Here is a 6,803-nt window from a genome sequence, read left to right on the forward strand (position 1 = left end):
GAGTGGCTCTGCCCAAAAATGATTGTGACCTGACGTTTCCATTTTCAAACCAGATTCAAACCTGATTCATTTGCTCATAACAGGGAGAATAGCGTCTCTATTGTTACTACTCTAAACTCGGCACTCTATGTAGTTAGCTAAGCTAAGCGGCCAGGACAAGGCTTATGAGAAGTCATATTAGTATACTCTTACTGCCTCGGTCTCGGGGATGGTTCTGTATCTTTCAGCTTGTCCAAAAATGCATGTGTAAAGCAAATCCTTCAGTGGTGGCTCAAAGCACGAACCCCATCTTACACCCTGTGCAAGACGCGTCATGATGCTCATTGCCATCTTACACCCCCCCAACCGTCTATTTTCAGGCCTTCCGTCTGCATTGTTTAAATAGCAACAATGCTTGTGAATATATCTACATCGATGGGCGAGGTGGTCAAAATGAGGTGTGTTCAGGTCAACTTCTGACTTAGTACATGGCTTTTGCACGTTTCGAGCCACACAAGGTGTACCTTTCCCATTGTTATGATACCTAAGACACACTGACACGCCCTAAATCAAGCTGCATGGTGCACGGTTGACAGCTCGCCGCCCCAAAAAAATAAAACAAGGCCCTTAATGTTCTTTAGTCTCCTCATAATTAATGCACTTACTTATCCTAACTCCTCAGCAGTGCCATTACATCTCCCAGTTGCTTATGGTTTATGATGACGAGGTTGGCAGTTTTACAGATGGGATGGGAACCATTTTCTAAATGAGTTCGCAATGCTGTTTGTTAACAGAGCTTGTGTAACAGAGCTTATCTGAAGGCTGTTATGGGAAGGAAAGAAGGTTTTGGTAAAAGAGCTTGTGTCATGGGCTCTGTGTAACCCCAGTGAAGGTAGTTTAGAAAGAGAGAGCTTGGGTAACAAGGTTCCTCAGATGAAATTCAGGGCTTATATATGATGTTTTTTGAATGGTTGTTTGACTTCATCCAGTGGACTTTACAATCTTGAACTGTACTTTTTTATTGGACATTTGTGATAAATCAATTACAACAAGGTGCTTCTGATAGAGGATTCCTGGATTCCTATCACCAGGTTGTGTATTTTAGGATGACCATATCGTTTGGATTAGGAATGAAGCATCCAACACCTGGGAAAGGAAACATATGTCATTGTATGGTAATGAGTAAACATTTACATCCAATCTGACCAATGAGAATCATCGCTGTCCGGAATCAGTACTGACCAACGTCGGGCCGGATGATGGTGCCATTCTGAAGCTTGGCGAGAAGCTCCCAGTATGTGCGGTTGTGGCCGGCCACTCCATTCACACTCACAAGGAAAGGACCATAGTTAGGATCTTCTCTGATGGTAAATCTGTACAGATAAGACAAAGCTTTTTAGGATGGATATCATTCTGTTTTCTTTGATTTCTGTATATACACTCATTGTCCACTTTATTAGAAACACCCGCTTTATAAGTCTACAGCATAGGTGTACAGTTACAGGCTGTATTCTGTAATCTGTTGCCAAGCTTTAAAAGCACAATGTTCAATTAACCTGTTTGTGGTGGACCATTTTAAATACAGCAGTGATACCGGCAGCAGTGTGTGGCCTGGCAGTGTGTGTGTGGTGCTGGTCAGTATCAGGCACTGTATTGTCTGCTGTTTTCTGGGGTTTTATACACACCAACAAAGAGCAATATTCCAAAAGCAGCTCTGTGGGCAGAACCAGATCCCTAATAATGGGCTAGATTGACACAAATGATGCATCAACATAGAGGCTACAGTCTATAACTGTAGCAAATTGGGCCTACAAGATAGAGGTTTCCAATATAGTGGCCAGTAATTGTATAAAATACAGTGAGCTAGATTCATTAAAGGTGAAAGTAACAATGCTAAGCTATGTAAACTGTATTTTATGGTACTTAAAGCGAAAGTAGCACTGCATATTTGCTGTGCGTTTTCGATTATCTATTTTTTTGTCTGATTGGCTGAGCCTTGAAGATGCTGTACAATCTTCAAAACGGAATTCTGCATTAATTCTCAGAAATCCTTCTCCCTTGCCTTAGTTAAGTTATGAAGCATGGTGGTGGTAGTGTAGGGTTTGAGGATGCTTTGCTGCATCAGGATGAGTTCTACTCTGTATCACAGGAATTAAGCTGAAGCTTGGCTACTGGTTGTCTTGTGCAGTTGGGTCATGCAACAAGACGATGATCCAAAGCACATGAGCAAGTCTGCCTCACAATTATATAATGGCCTAGTCATTGATCTTAACCCTATAAAAATGCTGTGGCAGGAAATGCTCAGGCTTGCAAATGCCACGGGGCTAAAGCAGTTCTGCAAGAAGGAGAGGGCATTGTAAACCTCTAATTAACCAGCTTATATACAGGTATGCTGTGGAAGAGGTATACCCAGCTACTAAAATGAAAGAGCACTCACTTTTTCAACATGAGTGTCGAACACTTTACATGGTAGAATTAGAAACAGATTTTTTATGGATTCATATTCTTTTGTTTACCCAACATTGATTGCTTAGCTTGTTTGTTAAGCTTCGCTGCAAAGGTTTAATATTAAGATTAATATGATTTTGATCACTTTTAATAGTGTTATATATTATATTAAATATAATATATTAATATTATATTTAGGTGGTACTATGGCCAAAGGCTTTAAAAGAGTGTGTGGCACAATGACTAACACCACTATCTGGCAGTGACCTACCACTCCATGTGGGAGACTGGGGTTCTCCAAACCCTACGTTGGTCCACCTCTGTAATAACACTCTAGATAAGAGCTTATAAGGTAAGGTTTTGATGCAGTAGGGGAGAGCAAGGCATGTAGGACATACAGGACAGAAGCTAACACACAATTTTATACACAGTTTCATCAGAAACTTACTGTAGATGTGATGTAGAAGTAAAATATATTATCGTAATGCTGAATCAAACAACTTCAAGTGTTCTGTCGCTTTTATACAACAGTTAGAAAATCAATAAAGTCAAAAAAAGGGCCCTATCTTACACCCTGTGCGAGGCGTGTTGCAATGTTCGTTGCTATCTTACACCCCACCAACAGTCTATTTTCACGTCTTCCGCCTGCGTCGTTTAAACAGTGCTTGCAAATATACCTACACAGATGAGCAAGGTGGTCTCGAAATGAGGGGTTTTCAGGTGAATTTCTGCCGCTGTGTATCTTGGCAATGGAAAGCACAGGAGCTCCACTGTCTAAATTTTAACCTAGGCAGACGGCAACAGTCAGACGTTCTAGTTCCTTAACAAGCACGTTCAGCGGTCAGTCACAGCAACTCCACTCACTCTCTTTCTCTCACGTTTTTTCTCCCTGGCCGTTTGTTTGTTGTTATTGTGAATTCTTCTCTTAATCCTTTAAGTTTGGTTTTAAGCTGTTCTTGCTTTCTTTTGCTCAGGGCATTTACGTTTCTTCTTGGTTCATTATATGATTAACAGCATTTGGCGGAGTGATCCAGTGTTTGTGAACAAAAAAAAAGTGCCGTTATGGCGGATTAGGGAGCTTCTCAACCAATCAGCTCTCATGGTCGGAACTTACTTGCTGTATAATTCAGTTTAAGGCGCTGATACTACCTCTTTCCACTAATCACAATATCTTCGGATGGATATATGCTGATGTATTTAGGGCAGAAAGCTCCTTTTGTTCAAACAACATTGAACTCTTCTGAATGTTTTGAGCTTGTATCACTTTTTAAAAGACTGTTACGTACTATTTCACTTACCCCCTGAAGTTTTTAAGTTCAGCAAAATAAATAGCCTTGCTAAATTGCTTTCCCGTGTGTTTACTTTCACCTTATACAGTTTCCTGTAAAATCAAGACCTGGATTTGGAAAGCTGTAACTTACTTAAAAGTATTTGTGGTCGCTGCGATTTTCCTCATAGCTCCAAGTAAGATGCCTCTGTATGCTATCTCAGTGGTGAATGTGAGATTGGGTGCTTTGGTGAGCGAGTTGTATACCACCAGTGAAATTGGATACGGACCTTGAATATCTGCGAGAACAAATAGTTATTAAAATCAAAAACAGCATGTTCGACCTCTATAGAGGATTCCTTCACTTAGAAAATCGACTTCAGTCGCAATCAATGTCATTCAACCAAAATGTAATATTTAATTTTAATTGAATTAATCCAATCAAACAAGAGCAATGGAAATAGCTCAACACCACAAATATAACAAGGGGTACACAATAACACACAACCTCAAGTGTTCTATCGCTTTTCTACAACAGTTAGAAAATCAATAAAGTCATAAATAAATAAACTGAGCCATAAATGTAGCATTTAAAGGGCCCTATCTTACACCCTGTTAACACATCTAATATAACAAATGGTTTCGCCACATGCTGTTTGATTGCATGTTAGAAATGTGGCAAGATGAGTTGTCCAGAAAGTTCAGAGAAAAGATCGTTGCAATCCAGGGAAAGGATACAAAGAGAGAGCGAAGGCACTGAATGATCCTGGAAATACTGCTGACAGCATAGGTCACAGGTTTGAAGTTAAAGGAACACTGGCACGAATGAAACACCTTGCCTACGGTGAAGCATGGCAGTGGCTTTTACTTTTTTATTATTATTTTTTTTTTACAAGGGCAGTCCCAAACAGACATGAGAAGATCTTGAGAAATACATTATATAAAGTAATGTTATATAAAATAACATTTTTAGATGCACATGTACACCATATATGTATCTAAACACAGCAACATTCAGTGTTAAGTTCACATGTGTTTTGCTCAAATTTTTTTAAATGTGCATACAACTCTCATTTTAAATATTGTTTTTGCCACAATACATGTTTAAGACATTTGCTAAGACATTTCAGTTATATATATATATATATGTATATATATATATATATATATATATATATATATATATATATATATTTATATATGTGTGTGTGTGTGTGTGTGTATAGTTACAAAATCCAGATAAGAAATGTCCAGTATACTGAACGACTGAGGAGGTTATATATGATTTATATATATAAGGTTATATATATAATTATGCATAATTGTTTGCTCAAACTTTTAAAACAAAGCCCTTTGTGATTTCTACATTAAAAAAACAGCATATGTGGACATCACTTATATTTGAGAGCCTTTGTAAAATATTCAATAACCTGCCACACAAAAAACTGACTTTAGTGAAGTCAGCTAATGATTCACTATTATCAAGCATTCTCTCAAGTTGGTGTGGGTGGATGTGAAAAGGGATAGGGCCAGGTTTCGAAGGGGTGGGTTAATTGGCTAATTTTATGGGGGAAGAAAATGAAACGAAATTCATGTGTCAATGATGCTGCCCAGAGATTCATCCATTCATCTTGTAAGAGGAGGCAGAGCTGCTAGTGGAGTTACACAGAAGATCTGTGAAGATCTGCATACAGTCACATGTTCACATGTTCACTAATCATGAGACCTGTGACCAGAGGAAAGTCTGAATCAGGTCATATACAGCTGCAGTTTGAGCAGTACACAAGTGTGTGCCTCAAGAAAGTGGTGTGTAGACGCTTCCACAAGAGGTCATCATGCTCCTTATGCTTCTGTCTTTTTTCATTTGTCCTGTTACTTTATGTTTAATATCGAGTTTTTAGGATAGGGTTTTTTCATATAGTCGTTTAGCAACACTTGTTACTGTTGTCTTTTTTGGTTTTGCTGCCAAACAGCTTTTTCAGAGACTCTCTGCTGACCTGTATGTTGTCAAATAAGCAAAAAGAGCAGTTATACTGTACTGAACTTTACATTTAGAGACGTAGACACTCTTGGAGCATGGTATCTGGTAACCCTTGTAAACACATAGTTGCAGGGCTGTAAGTGGTATAAAACAGTAGGGGGGATTAATTAAAAAGCAGAATATGCAGACATCACACTTATTAAAGACGTGATACCCATGCCAGTACTCTTAGTGCTGAGCTGTCTCAGACAATCTTGCTTTCCCCAATGTAGGACACTGAGAGGTCAATGTTAAAAGACCAGTCTCCAGTCAGAAACCCTCTACGAGGATAATTGTGCAATCCCATCTTCAGTAAGTTGCCACTTACAGGACTGTAAAAATTGAATGCAGTTTGGTGATTTGTAATGAAAGAACCTTGTATCTCTATGGTTTCTTTACATGAAGATATTGAATGGACCAATAGAAATGCTCCAAAATTACATGAAAAATTATTATTAGACAGAATTTAATAATCCATTTGAATACTAAATGTTAGGGGTAGCTCTAGGGCAAGGCCTCCTCCTGCCACCAGGGGGAGGCCCCGAGTCACCCCAGCTAGTGATTGAGCCCAATTCCCTACACCTGGGCAGTAGGCTATATAGGCACACAGATCCAGTTGCCCCACTGCTGGATCTTTTGATTCTGGTGGTGTGTGTATCTGTGTGCCTGTGTAGTCTCGAGTGGAAGGCTGAGTGTGTGTCACTCCCCTTCGTGTGTTTCCCTCCCGAGTCTCTCTCCCGGTGTCTGTGTGTCTGTGTGTGTGTGCGCGTAGCACACATACACTCGTGTTACAGAGGAAGGCAGGTGTCTGTCTTCCCTGTAACTTCTCAGTTTTCTGGTTTCTTTGGGAGATCCTTTTTGCTCTTCAGTTGTTTTTCCCTCTAGAGTTAAAGAGGTAGCCAGCTCTCCCCTGGCGTCCTTTGTTATTAAACCCATCTCCTTTTAAGTTTCATTTGTTGGCCGTTTTCATAACTGCCGCTTTGGTGAAGCGACAGAGCGTCAGTCTCGTGACGCGGCGGCCCGGGTTCGAGTCCCAAGAAATTTTACTTTTCATTTCCGGTTTACCTGCTCTAAGATTGAAAGACTCTA

General features: G+C 39.8%; 1 long non-coding RNA gene across 1 annotated transcript; it reads right to left on the reverse strand.

Moving 5' to 3' along the window:
- Positions 1-926: 926 nt before the first annotated feature.
- LOC140565406 (uncharacterized) lies at positions 927-3,911 on the reverse strand. Its single transcript, XR_011980589.1, has 3 exons — positions 3,849-3,911; positions 1,222-1,352; positions 927-1,125 (listed from the first exon to the last, which is right to left on the reverse strand). It is a non-coding gene; the product is annotated as an uncharacterized lncRNA (long non-coding RNA).
- Positions 3,912-6,803: the final 2,892 nt, after the last annotated feature.

The sequence above is a fragment of the Salminus brasiliensis genome, chromosome 11 (genome assembly GCF_030463535.1).
Source record: "Salminus brasiliensis chromosome 11, fSalBra1.hap2, whole genome shotgun sequence".
NCBI lineage: Eukaryota > Metazoa > Chordata > Actinopteri > Characiformes > Bryconidae > Salminus > Salminus brasiliensis.